A 16,150-nucleotide genomic window follows, 5' to 3' on the forward strand; every position below is an offset into this window, starting at 1 on the left:
TGTATTCTTCTGTAATGAATCACCAGTTCCATTGTCTGCTATCTCCCCTCTTTGTAGCTGGGAGGCTGAAGTCTTTCACCTGAGCCGTGGCTGGTTCTCGCTGTTCTGTTCCAGGGTGGTTGGGAGAAGAGAAGAGGGAGGGTATTTTCTGCTTTAATTAAAGACAGATAACAGAGCAGGTATGTTTTGCTTTGTTTCATTTTCTCCCCTTTCCTCTTTGTGTTTGTTTTTTTTGGAACGAGTTGGAGTAGGGGAATTGGTTCTGTGATCTAGCTTAAGCATGGCCCATCTTCTGTGAATTTTGAAAGTGCTCTTGATTATTTAGTCTCCATTTTGTGGCAGTGCTTTAAAGTGAGTCCACTCCGTTGCCAGCCCGGCCCACCCAAACCTCATCCCATTCTTCATCCACAGAGCTCCTGCCCCGCTGTTGGCTTTGGCACACTTGCCCCTTTCTATGGGCTGTGCAGGACCCTGGGAAGTTGGGGCTAGCTGCAGATTGTGGCTTGGAGGCTAATTTATGTTCCTTTACAATGAACCAAAAAAAGCCTCACTTTTTCCAGAGATTTGGTTTCTTTCGGAATTCTTCTACACTGCTCCATATCTTCAGTTCTAACCATTGCCTTGCCAGAGCCAAGATGGACTCTTGAAAAAGATTGCTATGCCAACAATTACTGAGCTTTCCTGAAAACATATCCAGAATTGCATAAATGTGATTACATCTGAGCAGTTTGGACTTGTTAGATGATTTTTCTTCCCGGTCATCCCCGTGCCTACACCCTGCCACCCAAACACACACCTCTTTGGCCCCTTTCTCTTTTTTTTAACTTCACCTTTCTCCTTAGTTTTGCAGTTGAGACTCAGTGAGCTTAGCATTTGATAATCCAGTATTCAAGTTTGCATGGTCCTGGAGGACATCTCCCTGGGGCAAGGTAAAGGACACTTCATCGCTCCCTGTGACAGCGTGTGGTGTAAAGGCCTAGTTTTGTTCCTCTAGTTGTGTGTTCTTGCCTGAAAATTTCCAGACTCGTATCCACGCAGATGGCCATGTGAAAACAGTCTCATCCCTCTTTTGACTTCTGGTTTGTGTACAGCCACATTTTAACATCTCTTTGTGTAACTCCTTACCTCGGGTTGTTTCTTGGGCATCTCTAGATGACACTTGGGTCGTCAGCAGGAGCCAGTGACAGAGCTGCTACCGCCCCTCCGCCCAGCAGCCTCTTTCTGGTGTTCTGGTTCCTCTCCGAAACCCGACATTGTTGGTGTCCCAAGACCTGTCGTTCTGGAGCCATAATCCCTTGCTCTTTCTGTTTCATCATTCCAGAACCACTGTCCAGTCTTTCTTTTAAACCTCCTTCACCATGCTTGGTCTCTGAAATCCAACAAATCTAGATGGGACACACCCCTGCTGTAAATGCTCTGCGGTTTTGAACGCAACTACTTTATGCCCGGGCTTCGGTGCTCGGCATCCAGGCTAAGCCGTCAGAAGCCCTGCGGCCTGTCCGCCATGCTGCAGTGTTGCCGCCTCCCGGGTGCTTCAGTGTGCCGCTGATTCTGTTCGAATGATGACATTCGGGAAACCTTAGAGTCAGATAATTCATTAGAGGTCATGGACAGAGTGAATTATTTAAAGTGCAAGTCTGATTTTGTCACTCCTGTGCTTTAAACCTTCCCGGTGATTTCCCTGCAGACTCAGGATAAAATCCGGTGTCCCTTACTCTGGTCTCTGAGGCTCGGTGTGGTCAAGAACCTGCCTGCCTCCCCAGACTTCTCTTTTTCTCTTCCTTTTATTTCACTCCATTGATGATGGCCTCTCTGCTCATCTCTTAACACACCAGTATCCTCCTGCCCTGGGCCTTGCCCTTCTTCTTTTTTGCTTGTTTGTTTGTTTGTTTCTCAGCCTGAAATGCTCTTCACCCAGATAACCACAGGCTTCTCATGGGAGAGCACTCCCTTGACCAGCCCATCTCCACTGAATTTCCCTATCCGCATATGCTGCTTTTTCTTCTCTTAACACTGATTTTAGCTTATCGTTACTTGTTATAGGTATGCTTGATTGATTATTTTCTGTGCCACCCAACTCCTACAGAGACTGTAAGCCCTTCGAGGTCAGGGACCTCGTCAGCAGTCTGTGGCATACTCTGCCTCTGGTGGGTAGTCATAATGTGGTCAGAATACAGCTAATCAGCTAATCCTTAAATACAGGATGTGGTACTATCAGGTACCGTGCTAACCACTTTGTCTACATTAGCTCATTGAACTCCTCTCCACAACCCTGTCATTCTCCCCTTGGTATAGAAGAGGAAACCTAGACATAAAATGGTTAGGTTACTTGCCCAAGTTTATACAGCTGCTAAGAGATGTGGGGATTCATATGCATATACTGGCTTGGGAATCCACACTCTTAACAGTGGTACCCCAGTGCCTCTTGTAGGTATTCAGTACATGTTTGTTGAATGTGTGAATGAATTAATCTGGTTGAGACTCTCTGATTTACTTCTGGAATTTCCATCTCTGACTTACTCTAGGCTTTGATGGAATATAGTTGACACTTGAACAACACGGGTTTGGACAGCACACACCCACTTGCATGGAATTTTTTTTTTTTTTCGATAAGTGCAGTACTGTAAATTATTTCTCCATCTTATGGTTTTCCTAACAACATTTTCTTTTCTCTAGCTTACTTTATTGTAAGAATACAGTACATAGTACATATAACACACATTATTTGGGTTAACTGACTGTTAATGGTAAGGCTCTGTCAACAGTAGACTATTTACTAGTAAAGTTTTTGGAGAATCAAAAGTTATATGCAGATTTTGGACAATGTGGGGGCAGAGGCAGGGTTGGCACCCCAACCCCCATACCTTTCAGGGGTCAGCTGTACTTGCAATAACCTACGTACAACGCATACCTTACATGTACAATAATATACATAATTTACATGCATAATCATTATTGTGGTCACATCATACATCACTTGTCAATCTCTCTCTCTCTCTCTCTCTTTTTTTTTTTTTAGATTTTATTTATTTGAGAGAGGTACAGAAACAGAGGGAGCAGGGGGAGGGTCAGAGGGAGAGGGACAAGCAGACGCCCTGCTGAGCAGGGAGCCCGATGCGATGGGGGGGCTCCATCCCAGGACCCCAAGATTATGACCTGAGCCTAAAGCAGAAGCTTAAGTGACTGAGCCCCCCAGGCATCTTAATCTCTTTTTGAGATAGGTGGTATTTTTACCATACATTAGACTTTGAGATCTGAAAGGTCAGGCACTTGGGTGGCCTTAGACACAGAGATAGGTTTCCAACTTGAAATCTGTTTAATTCTGTCTTTGCATACGCTTCCATTATACTAGCAGCCTCATGAGATAAATAGTTCCATTGTTGGCCATTAAAAGGTAGAAGAGTTTTCTTTACAGCAGGCTATTTTCATTAGGGTTTTCTCACCTCACCTCATTCTGTCATCCAGAGTCACACAGAGAGATTTAATCTCTCTTCTTCATGAAAGCTAAATACGTGAAGATAACTGCTAAGTGTTCCCTTTCATCTTCTGTCCTTTGTGTACTTCTTTCTTACTGCCTTGCATCAGGCCTCACAGGTAGAAAACATACGGTTTCCAGAGACTTGACTGTCTCGGACTGATCGCTTCAATTTCTGTGAATGATTTACCATTTACTTCTAATTATTAGGTGAAATATCAATTATGAGTGTCAAGGATCATATCTTTATTATAAATTTTATTTTTTGATGTGTTTTGACTTCACTCAGCTTTTTTTTTTTTTTTTTAAAGATTTTATTTATTTATTTGACAGAGAAATTACAGGTACACTGAGAGGCAGGCAGAGAGAGAGAGAGAAGGAAGCAGGCTCCCTGCTGAGCAGAGAGCCCGATGTGGGACTCGATCCCAGGACCCTGAGATCATGACCTGAGCCGAAGGCAGCGGCTTAACCCACTGAGCCACCCAGGCGCCCCTTCACTCAGCTTTCATAGCTTATCGATCATGTAGTGTTATCAGCAATTTATAACTTCAAAAATGAGGGGATCTCTTTGTTTTAAATTAACACATAATGTATTATTTGCTTCAGGGGTATAGGTCTGTGACTCGTCAGTCTTACACAACTCACAGCACTCACCATAGCACATACCTTCCCCAGTGTCCACCATCCAGCCACCCTATCCCTACCGACTCCCCAAACCAGCAACCCTCAGTTTATTTCCTGAGATTAAGAGTCTCTTACGGTTTGTCTGCCTCCCTGGTCCCACCTTGTTTCATTTTTTCCCTCCCTAACCCCCACGACCCCCCACCCTGCCTCTCAAATTAAAAATGAGCGGATCTCTTAGGTAGAATATTAATTATACCGTTCTAAAGCTATACAGGCTGTCAGCTGTTCAGTTCAGCAAGGTCAGCAAAAGTAAATATGATAACTTCCCTTGAGATGTTGAAATTGTATCAAAATATGTTGAAAAGACAAAATTAGGAAGTATAAGAGGCTTTTCACTTGGTAGCAACAGTAAAACACAATCTGGTTTTTCTGTTGAGAATAGAGGTAAAACACAACCAAAAGATGCCTTCAATCCTTGAAAAATATTCTGATGTAATAATACTTATTATAAATCACATATCATAGAAACACTCTTAGATTCCCTTCCTTTGGTATATTCTTTTCATCCTGCCTCATGAGTTCTTTCAAAGCACTACCAGTTTCAGGACATTAGAATGATATTTCTTATTTAATTAAGGCTTGGGAAATAAGTATGACCAGTCTTGCTATAAAGAAAAGGAAATGCAGTTTTTAAAATTGTAACTTGAAATCGTATAACTAATGACATTTGATTCTTTCAGAATTACAGGATAAAGTTCTGCAATCAGAATTTGATATTTCATGTATAAAGGAATATTTAACTAGAAAATATGAAAATGGAAATCAGTAACTATTTATGAAATTATAAAATAATGCGTTTATATCCATAAATAACAGAACGATATTTTAATCTGATATTGATGCCAAGATTCCTTGTGAAAAGTTCTGAAGAGACGAACTGAGACATGAGTGAAGAAGATGAGATTTTTTTGAAAGATCAGGGTCCACAAACTCTCTGCTAATGTCTTGATAGTAAATATTTTCAGTTTTGCGGGCCATGGTGTTTCTGTCACAACTATTCAGCTCTGCTGTTGAAACATAAAAGAAGTCATAGACGATACATAAATGAATGAGTATGGCCATATTCCAGTAAAACTTTATTTATGGACACTGAAATTTGAATTTCATATAATTTCCATGTGTCACAAAATATTCTTCTTTTGAATTTTTTTTTAGCTACTTAAAAATATAAAAACCATGTTGGCATTTAGATTGTACAAAAATGGGTGGTGGACCGCCTTTAGGCCAGAGCCATAGTTTGCCAACCCCTGACTTAGAGGGGTGCGGGTCCTCCTTCCTTGACTAATAGTGGGAAGGTTTTCTCCTACAGCTTGATGACAGGGGACCCAGTTCCTCCAGTTCCTAGCAGTTTTGGCATGTCATCTTGGGGCCCTGTTACAGTGAAACCCTTGCTCTCTCATTCCCTTCCAGAAAATAGCAAAATTCTTTCCCCTTTTTCTCTTCCTTTTTCCTTCCATTCTACCCCCAAATCTGAGCCATTTGCCGTCCCTGAATATGTCATATTTTATACCTTCCTATTTTTCATAGTTTTTCATGTACTATTACTTTGAGCCAGAAGACCTTTCTCTCCAACATGGTTAATTTCTTGCCTTAAATGTGCAGCTTAGACTTCACCGCTTTCAGAAAGCTTGCCCTGTCTCCTAGGCTTGTCCCTTTTTTGTGCTTCTTTGGCATTGTGTGTGTGTTGCTGTCTTAGCCCATACCATTCAGTGTTGTAGTTGTGAGTATATTGATCTGTTCTGACCCACCACACTGGTTTCTTTCAGGACTGTGACTATACCGCCAGTGTTCATTATTGTCTGGTTCAATTTGGTATCTGGTAAATACTTTGTAATTGAATTAATGAATTTTAACTTTTTTTTAATTCATTAACAGGGTTTTCTTTTGAAATGAAAAATGAGAGAGTTAAATTGGGTAATCACACACATCCTAGTGCTTATTACTTAAATCAGTAAATAACTAAAATATAAGTGTCATTTTAGAAATGGGTGCTTTATTTGGCTAGAAGGAGAATTTGGGGGAACAAACAGTTTATTGGGGAATACACAGATCTTCTGTAGATGTTCTAGTGGAAGGCAGCATGTATCCAGAACATAGCATGCAGGTAAGTGGCATAGTAGCTCCAGTCTGCAGGGAAGCCAGGAAAGGGAGAAAGAAGAGCCTGGCCCCAACCAGTGGGAAGGGCAAAGAGACATGGGAAGGTGACAATGAAATTTTAGGGTTTGGCCAAACCTTGTAAGTACATTAAACACACACATAAGTACTGCCGTCTCCCTCTCTTTTCCTTCTACTCAGGATGTTCAAGAGTTAGATTCTTTGCATATTCCTTTTGAAAAGCTGTCAGTACAGATGCATATTAGACCATGACCATTCCATGTCATCTTCAGGGCTCACTATTCATTGTTTGATAGGCTTTTCCTCTCTGTGTATTTCCTTTTGGATAGTTTCTTTTGTGGTATTACCAAGAGTGCTACTTTTTTTCTTCTGAAACGTCTAATGCCATTAATCCAAGCCAGTGTGTGGTTGGTTGGTTGGTTGGTTGGATTTTTTAATCTCAGACATGACAATTTTTGTCTCTGGAATTTGATGTATATATATATTTTTTTTCCATGTCTCTTTAACATGCTCAATTTTTCTTTTACATATAGTTTTTCTTGAGTGTGTGAAATACAAATGTTTTAATATTCTTGTCTGCTAAGTCAAACATCTGTATTAGTTCTAGATCAGTTCCTATTGATTTTTCTCATCATTATGGATTGTATTTTTCTGCTTGTTTGCATGCCTGGTAATTTTTGATTGGGTGCCAGACACTGAAAGTTTTTTGTTTTTTTTTTTAACCTTGTTGGAAGCTGGATATATGTCTTTTTATATATCTCTCTATACATTTTACGTATGTTCTTGAGCATTGTCTGCAGCACAGCTGAGTTTCTTAGAAATGGTTTGCTCCTTTCAGGTCTTGTTTTAAGTTTTTTTAGAAGGGTCCAGAGCTGTTCAGTTTCTGCTTAATTTTTCTTCACTGTTGAGGTGCAAGGTTCTTAGTCTCTACCTGATGTTTCTTAAATTACCAGCTCGTGCACGCTCATCTTTGGGAGCAGGCGCTCTGTTCCAGGCACTGTGTGACCTCCTGGCATTATTCCCTCCCACTCCTTTAGGTGGTCCGTTCTCCAGCCTCAGGTAGCTCTTCACACGTGTGCAGTGGTCATAACCTAACTGAGTATTCGAGGACAGCCCTCTGTGCCTCTTCAGCATTCTCTCTCTGTGCTGTGGCACTCTGCCCTGAGAGCTCTCGCTGCCTTGGCTTCCCTCTGTCCATCCCACAGCCTGGAAGCTTCCTTCAGGCAGTAAGCTGACCAGTTACAAAGCTCACCTTGTCTCATGGATCAGTGTCCTTTGCCAGACATACAGTATCTTGAGTGCTGTTGTTCCAAATTTTTTTTTCTGGGTTTTGTTTTGTTACAGCAAGATTCCAGTTCTTGTTACTCCATCTTGATTAGAAGCAGAAGTGAGACCACTTATTTTTAAATGAAAACTGAGTGGTACCTCATTTAATATATTCCTAATTTATGAATGAACGCTCATTTGAACAGGAAATCCCAGGAGTATTGGAGAATACACATATGTATTACTAGTTGAAATACAAGGCGGAACGTGGTGAATTCCATGAATATGATGTCAGTAAATTACCGTTATAAGTTCAGATGAGGAGAGAACTAGTTTGGGAAGTTTGGCAGTGGCCTTGGGTGAGAGGAAAGGGTATGTGTGTGTGTGTGTGTGTGTGTGTGAGAGAGAGAGAGAGAGAGAGAGAGAGAGACATGCAGGATGTTTATATGAATCTGGAACCAAATTCTTGAGTACTGAATGAGATTCAGAGGTAGAATCGTTTCAGAGGGTGTCTAGGACTGACTTACTTAAGGGTAAAAATAGTTCTTTAACAAAAAATATGGTCAAGATCATAGGAGAAGTAGGGTTTCTATGTTTTTATAGTTTAGCATGCTTTGCGGTCTGTTGTGGAAAGGGAAAAAAATTTTTTTTCTCCTGTGTATTTGTTAACTGCAATTCTTACAGATTAGGGAGGAAGAAAAGTCAACGTACCATTTGTTCATTTAGTGTAGAAAATAGGATACTGTGGACTGTGGATATGATGATCATTGTTCTAAAACGTGTGGAACTTTAGAAAGCCTCAGTAAAGCAGTAGTTAGATTTTTAGCCAATGCTTTTTCACTGACTTTCAGGTTATCTAGAAATTTCAGCAGGGAGAGGGCATGGGGAACTATACACGTTGTATAAACTAAAGAAGGTAGATGGCATTGCTTACAGTGCTCTTGATTTCCGGTAACATGGTTGTCAGTCATTTGCTAGCAGAGCAGCAAAGCAAGAGTTCACCCACGTATATGCTTTCAAGTCTTCTCTCTTGAGGAACCAGGAGATTTTTGAGAAGCTGGGAATATCTGTGCTGCGTTCTAGTTAATTTCACTTCACCTGTGTTTTTATATAAAACCTTTAGTAAGAAGAATGTGGTTGCTTTCCCCCTGTTTATGTTGATGTAACTGTTTATTTGAAAAAGAGCATGAAGATCTTCAAGGTTAGAGCTCAGCTGTTAGGTCTCACACTGTGGACTGTATTCTCTTTCCCTTTGTCGTCTTCCTCCGCAGATAGTGGTTATTATCTGTACCATGTGTGGTTTTTTGTTTGTTTGCTTGCTTGTTTAGCAGAGGGAGAGAGAGAATCTTAAGCAGGCGTAATGCCCAGGATGGAGCCAGATGGGGGGCTGGATCTCAGGACCCTGAGATCATGACCTGAGCTGGAACCAAGAGTGGAACGTCCAACCGACTGAACCACCCAGGTTGCCCCTGTTTGTGTTTTTTTTTTTAAGCTAGAAATGAAGAATTTCGTATACACGTTGTCAGTTAATTCTTAGAGATACCCCATTAGATGGCCATCTTCTCTCTAGTTTTACAGATAAAAGTATTAAGGCATTGAGAGATTAAATGACTTCTCCAGAGTCACACACATGGCAGAGCCTGGGGTTTATCTTACTCCAAAGTTTATGCTATTTGTACCCCTTTTTTGATGATAGCCACTGTATAAAGTATAACATGAATATAGGCCCTTAATATTTAGCTTTTTAAAAAAGATTTTATTTTTTCATGTAATCTCTGCACCCAGTGTGGGGCTTGAACTCATAGCCCCAAGATCAAGAGTCGTATGCGCCACTGACCGAGCCGGACAAGTGCCCCTAACTTTTCCTTTACATTAGAAAAATCTCTGACTCATCCTTAGCCAAAACCTAGAGAAATGTCTGGCAGTTTTCTTGGAGCCTTAGGTACCTATGGGAAAGTGCAGAATTGATCAATTCGACAATTCTGTACAAGCATTAACTTCCTGAAATTTTATCTCAGCACAAAGGTTTTGCAGTTTGATGGTTTAGTGATCATGTGGGAGCATTTGTTCACGAGAAGAGAGAAATCAAGGTATTAGCTCCTTACAGTAGCTCTTAGCCACTTTGGGCCTGGGAGCAGATAAACTACTTAATGGCACTTCTTTTACTCTCTCTGTTAGAAAGGAAATACTTAGTTTCACATGGTAATACACCTAATGTTTCTTCTTTTTTAGTGCATTCTGCCCCTTGGGTAGGGCTTCTTTATCACAGAATCGCTGATTCTTAGAACTAAAGTGAACTTTATTTTACAGAGTCAGGATGTGGATCCCAAGGGGAAGTGAATTGTCCAAGGTCATATGGCAAAGTAATGGCAGAACTGGAACTAGAATACATTTTAATTTTTTTTAAGATTATATTTATTTATTTGACAGAGATCACAAGTAGGCAGAGAGGCAGGTGGGGGTGGGTCGGCGGGGGAAGCAGGCTTTTCCTGCTGAGCAGAGCTCTATCCTAGGACCCTGAGACCATGACCGAGCGGAAGGCAGAAGTTTTATTTAACTTAACCCACTGAGCCACACAGGCACCCCTGGAATTCATTTTTACGTAGTCCCTGTCTGGTGTTCTTTCTGCTGTCAGAACATCCTCCTGAGAAGTTCAGACCTTTAACAAAAGTTGTTTAGTCTGTAAAGGCTAAAATACCAAGTCTTTATGCTCCTCATTCCTCAAAGGGAAAATCCTAGAATGAGTAAAAAGTTCAACTCCTGTATTTTGGGCATTCTTTGCTGAAAAATTATTCTTGAATGAAGCTGGCTAGTCCAGTTGATGGGATAATGATAACTTAGTTATAGGGAAGGAAGATGGTGAGTAGGAAGAAGAAATAGATATGCCCTTTGTTTTTTGTTTATTTGTTTTTTAAAGATGCTTAAAGATTTTTTGTTTTTGTTTTGGATCATTTGGTTTGACGTGGAAAGAAGTGTAGAGTGAAGTCTGAGAAGTGTTTTGTTACTAAGCAACCACTGAAGTTTAGACAGCTTCTTTTTGGTGCTCCTAGGAACTGATTTTGGATCTCCATTCTGCGTTTCCTGCATGCTTGTTTTCTTAAGTTGAATATTCTCTCTTACTCTGGGACAGGTTTTCCTGTTTAAGTGTAATAGCTTACTCAAAATCGCTTTTTGGGTGAACTTTTCCAGCATAGGGTTCTAATTCCTTCTTTGGGTTTATTTGTCTCGCTATGATAAAGGATTAAATATTGCAGCCACTCATTTATATTTCATGGCCATTCCATTCCTGACTGAAGGGTCAGAGTCTATGGCATGCCTTATTGATCCAGGTGCTGGAGATCAGAAGGGTTTTGAGGAGTGTTTTTCTCCCTTTCAGACTGCCATCTGACCTTGGCCAGATCCTACGTTCTGTGAAGGAGGTAGGAGGTGAAGAGTTAGGCATTCTAATCGGTAAATACTTGATTTGGGGGTCTTTGTTTTGTTTTGTTTTTGCTTTGTTTTCTGAGAGTGATTAGATCCGTGAAAGTGTTTTGTATTTATCAGGATTTATCACATAGTGCTGAGTAAGCTTGTAGGTGATGTTTGGACTGTGACATATAGTGTGCATTTAGTGCTGATATTTCCTGAATTGCTTTGTTCCCTGTGATCCAAATGCATCTAATTTACAAAAACATAAGTACAAGGGCTCTTTGAGGAATTGCAGTACATACTTTTCATTTTCCTTGAAGCTTCTCTAGTTCGCTTTTAATGAATCTTGGTGTTCTTAAAGGGTTATTTTAAAGAAACAATGAAATTCACGAACCCATGTTGTTTCACAAAATTAAAAGGGAACCTGAATTCTATAGCTTCCTTGTGGTTGAAATCTTTTGCAGAAAATAAATCATGACTTCTGGGTTAAGTTACGGGGTACTTTCACAACCTGTATCTCTTTGTGAGACCCCACTGAAAACATAGAAAGAACTAAACCAGTAACAGCAACGAGAGAAGGGCGAAAAGTGGTATTACTAATGAACAAGAGAGTTAAACAAATTTCTGGAAAAACTAAAGCAAATGGGAACCAACGGATGGGTACATGGAGTGGAAACTAAAGCCTACCAATGAGGACAAGGAGGCTGCTAGGGCTATGGAAGCCAGTCTGCCCAGCAGGAACCCCAGAGAGGCTCTGGACTCAGAGCAGTAGTGAAGGAGGAAGAGCGAACAGGGATTCCGTGTATATCATGCGGAGATAACTGACCTGTTCGGCATCTCCAGTGCTTTCCCAATAGAAATGGCCAGCAAGTATTGGGCTGTCCCCTTTCTCCAGAATTTAAAAAAAAAAAAAAAAGGAAAAACAAAGACGCCAGATGGTTTGGCTCTAAAGAAGTAGATCAAAATGCTTGGGGAAATTTAATTTAATTCTTTTCCTATTAGGTATTGGCAACCCTTCCTTCAGTCTTACATTTGGGGAAGAGATCATTCCACACTTCCCTAGCAGCTTACACCAAAATGAATCCTGCTGGTTGACATGCTCTTTTTTTTGGTCTTATACTGAGTTCCCAGTTAGAAATTTTAATTCTAGGGAGAGAGCTAATTGGAAAACAGGTTTACTTATACAATAACAGAGAAAACCCACACCCGCTAATCAAGTCCTTATTACCTGGATAATTAGTGCATGAAGACCATTAGCCATATGAGAGGAACTTTCAGTTTGAAAGAGACCAGTAGGAACAGAAAGGAAAGTTGACCCTCAAGGAAACAGGCAATCCAAGGGAGAGAGGAAAATTTAAAGCAGCATTCCAGCTAAAGTCCGGTTCAAGAAGATAATACATTCATAAAACGATGGTGGGGCGTAATGGAAAGGAGCAATTTGAAAATGCACAAGAGGATTAGAGATCAAGAAGGTGATTGTCAAAAGAAAACATGCCTCAGACAAATAGAAAATAGAATTGAAGGTACCTCCCAAAATGTTGAGCCTTAAGACACAAAGATGGAAAATACAAGAGGTAAGACAGATGATCTCCTCAGTCATCTTAGAAAGCAAAGACCAAGACAGAACCTTACCGGCTAAATTATTCACAATGTCCAAGATACGGAAACAACTTAAGGGTCTAACAGCAGATGAATGGATAAAGATGTGAGAGACACACACACACACACACACACACACACACACACACACACACACACACACACACGTATGAACTGTGGAATACTACTCAGCCATAAAAAGAAGGAAATCTTGCCATTTGCAACCCCATGGATGGACTTTGAAAGTATTGTGCTAAACAGTGTAAGTCAGAGAAAGACAAAGACCATATGATTTCACTTATGTGTGGATCTAAAACACAAAACAAAACAAATGAACAAAACAAAGCTCATAGATCCAGAGAACAGATTGGTGCTTATCAGAGGAGAAGAGGGTCAATTGTATGGTAACCGGTGATAATTAGACTTCCTGTGGTGGTCACTTTGTAGTATATACAAATATGAATTATAATGTCGTACGCCTAAAATTAACATAATGTCATATACCAATTTTACCTCCACTGAAAATGAAAAAATGAAAAAAAAAAAAACAACCAGGAAAAAAACCTTCCTCATTTACATTTTACTAGAGTCCTAGGAAAGCAGGGGTGTGATAAGGGGTGTGAAATAAGGAAGGTGGGCTGGCCAGAACTTTGTAACAGATATTCCAGATTACAGATTTTCCTTGATTTATGCCCTGATAAACTCAGCGGAAGTTGAGAATGTGGTAAGTCAGAATGTATTTAAATGCATTTAATGCTACCAAACATACAAACTCAGCCTACCTTAAACATGCTCAGAAAACTTCAAGTAGCCTGTAGTTACCAAAATCATCCAACACAAAGTCTATTTTATAATAAGGTATTGACTGTGTCATGTAACTTGCTGAATACTGTACTGAAAGTGAGAGAGCGGCTGGCTAGGGGCAGAAGGGATGTCCGTGTGCAGGTTGCCGACCCTCGGGCTCACCTGGCTGATGGGGAGTTGTGGCTGCGTCTGCCCAGCATCAGGAGAGAGGACCGTACTGCGTTATCACAAGCCTGGGAAAACATCCAAATTCAAACTTTGAAGCACAGTTCCTGCTAATACGTATCTCTTTAACACCATGGGGAAGTTGAATCGTCACACCATCCTTAAGTTGGGGATCATCTGTACCAGATTCTGGTAGAAGTCTTCAGAGAGGTTCTGTAGAACTGTTGTTCCTCTGGCTGGTCCTTCAAAGGGAATGCGGAGAGGTCTTTTATCTACTTTTTCCCTTTTGTCCGTTCCTCCCTCTTTTGGACAGAGTTTACCATATGAACAGTTAGCCCACCTGATCCCCGATAGTTGCCTCAAGGGGGAGGCCAATCCTACATCCTGTGTGCACAGATCTACAGAGTGACGTGTCCTCTAAGCCTGGAGAGGTGAGAGGAGTCGGTACCCCTAACGGCATCATCCAGCCTTGAACCTGCTGCCTTTTAAGAAACTGTTAAAAGAGGGTCACTCACAAGAGGGTTGGCCAAGGGAAGAATAGTAGGAGACTGCTGTTTTTTTCTGATGAGTTCTTCTGCACCCATTGATGTACCATCAGGGACGTGCATTAATTTGAGAAAAATAAAAACTAAATTTAAAAGGGGAAAATAAATTGCCCCAAACACCCTCGAAATAACTATGAAAGACCTTTTAGAATGCATTTGAAAAGAGAAATGAACTTCAAATATTGAAAGGTAAAATCTAATTAGTAGTTTATATCAGGAAAATCTTTTTTAAGAAAATTAGACTTCTAGAAATTGCCTACCCATTCTCCTCTCACTGCCTTTTCTCATGCAGCCCCTCAGACTGAGATCTAGGAGCCTCTTCCCCCCCCCCCATGCCCGTTTCCAGACTCCGAGCCCCCCACCGCCCCGACTGCCTCCAGCACTTGTCCGCTTATGTGCTTCCCTCTGCCTCTGCTCTGGCTCATAATCCTGTTGTAAGCCCGTCAGAGTTTGAGGTGTCCCCGCAGACCCATCTGTCCGTGCTTCCTTATGTCACCCATGTTTCCTCATGCTGGGTGGGTTTGGGTCTCTTCCTGTACTAATGTCATTGTCTCTCTTAAAAACTAACAAAAGTCTCTAGCTAGTTATACACTTTAGTAATTTGAATGTATTTCTTTTTTTTTTTTTTTTTTTTCCCCTTTGACAGGGATTTATTGGAGGGCGCCTGGGTGGCTCAGTCGGCCTTTAGCTCAGGTCATGATCCCAGCGTCCTGGGATCGAGCCCCGCATCGGTGGGAGCCCCCTCATCCCCTGCTCAGTGGGGAACCTGTTTCTCCCTTTCCCTCTGCCTGCTGCTACCCCTGCTTGTGTGCTCTCTCCCTCTGTCTGTCAAATAAATAATTAAAATCTTTAAGAAAAAAACAAAACAAAACAAGAACTTACTGAACATTTTTAAGGCAGTCACTGGGGATGTAAAGATTAATTAGACCTGGACAGTTACATGCCCTTAAAGAATCCATGTTCTATAGAAGCGGTATTTATGTAAACAGATAACTATAATAGAATATAAGTATTAGGTTCGGGGGGGATAAAGGGAAGGAATGTTTTTGTCCCTATTTGGGTGAGTCCAAGAACAGTGGATGACTGAACTAAATCTTAAAGAGTGTGTGCAAGTTAGCCAGATGGGTAGGAAGGAGAAAGGCTTTCCAAGCAGAAGGCACAGCAGGTGCAAATACACCGGAGGTGAGACAGCACAAGGTGTCTTCCAGGAATTAGTACATACAAGAGCAGCACCTGGGCTGAGCCACTGTCATCTCTCCGGTGGGGTATTGCGATGGCCTCCTAACTGGTCTACCTGCTTCTGCCTTGCTGAGTGGTCCCTGGAAAACCTAGACCTGACTGTGCCCCTTTGTTCAAAATCCTTGCAGGAGAGTAAGAGTCAAAATCCCTGTAGTGCCCTTCAGCTTTATAAGATGTCTGTCCCCCCGTCTCTCCTTGCCCACCGCCACCTTTCTCCCTTTCATCTCCTGCTGCTCTGTTCCTTGCTGCTTTTTCCAGCTCTGTCACGAGGGGCCTCCTTGTTCTAGTTCCCAGAATAAGGTGAGCGTGTTGTCACCGCTGAGCCTTCGCATTTGTATTCCTTCTGTCCCTCACCCCACCCTGACAGACACACGGCTTGCTCTCTGGTTTTCTACTGGTGTCTGCTCAGTCATTCCCCTCCCTGTATCAAAGAGCAGTTCTCTGTCGCTCCAGCCCAGTCAGTGCTCCCCGCAGTGCTCCTGTACCCCCTTTCTTGCTTTATTCTCCTCCATGGCTCACCAACTGTTTCCCCAAGTGGTTCCCATTTGGCTTGCCTGTTGTTTTTTTGTCTTTCCTTACCAGAATGTAAACTTCCTGAGGGTAGGAACTTTGTCTCTGTAGTCACCCTTGTTTCGCCAGACCAAGTGTCTCCCCCTCAGGAGTACTCCGTAAATACTCAGTGGCCAGAATCGAAGCGGAATGGGTGAAGGTGGTAGGAGGTAGGACTTCCATACAAAGGTGTTTGGACTTGAGACCAGGGGCATCTAGGAGCCTAGGACTTTCAGAAGAGAATTGATTAACAATATCTGATTCAGACTTATTTTAGAGAGATCGTTCTGGGAGCTGCTTG

At 41.6% G+C, this 16,150-nt stretch overlaps 1 protein-coding gene across 50 annotated transcripts in view; it reads left to right on the plus strand.

Moving 5' to 3' along the window:
• Positions 1–16,150, plus strand: part of RBFOX2 (RNA binding fox-1 homolog 2) — a 274,726-nt gene that overhangs the window by 182,447 nt on the left and 76,129 nt on the right. The window contains exon 1 of one of the 50 annotated variants that reach the window (XM_082740317.1): positions 39–179. The exons of 48 other annotated variants lie outside the window; for them this stretch is intronic. The gene's annotated coding sequence lies outside the window, so the exon portion shown is untranslated. Of the gene's footprint in view, positions 1–38; positions 180–16,150 lie in introns of those variants that run through there. One more of the 50 variants, XM_082740316.1, reaches the window with a different exon arrangement.

The sequence above is a fragment of the Mustela nivalis genome (assembly GCF_964662115.1).
Source record: "Mustela nivalis genome assembly, chromosome: 7".
Classification (NCBI taxonomy): Eukaryota; Metazoa; Chordata; class Mammalia; order Carnivora; family Mustelidae; genus Mustela; species Mustela nivalis.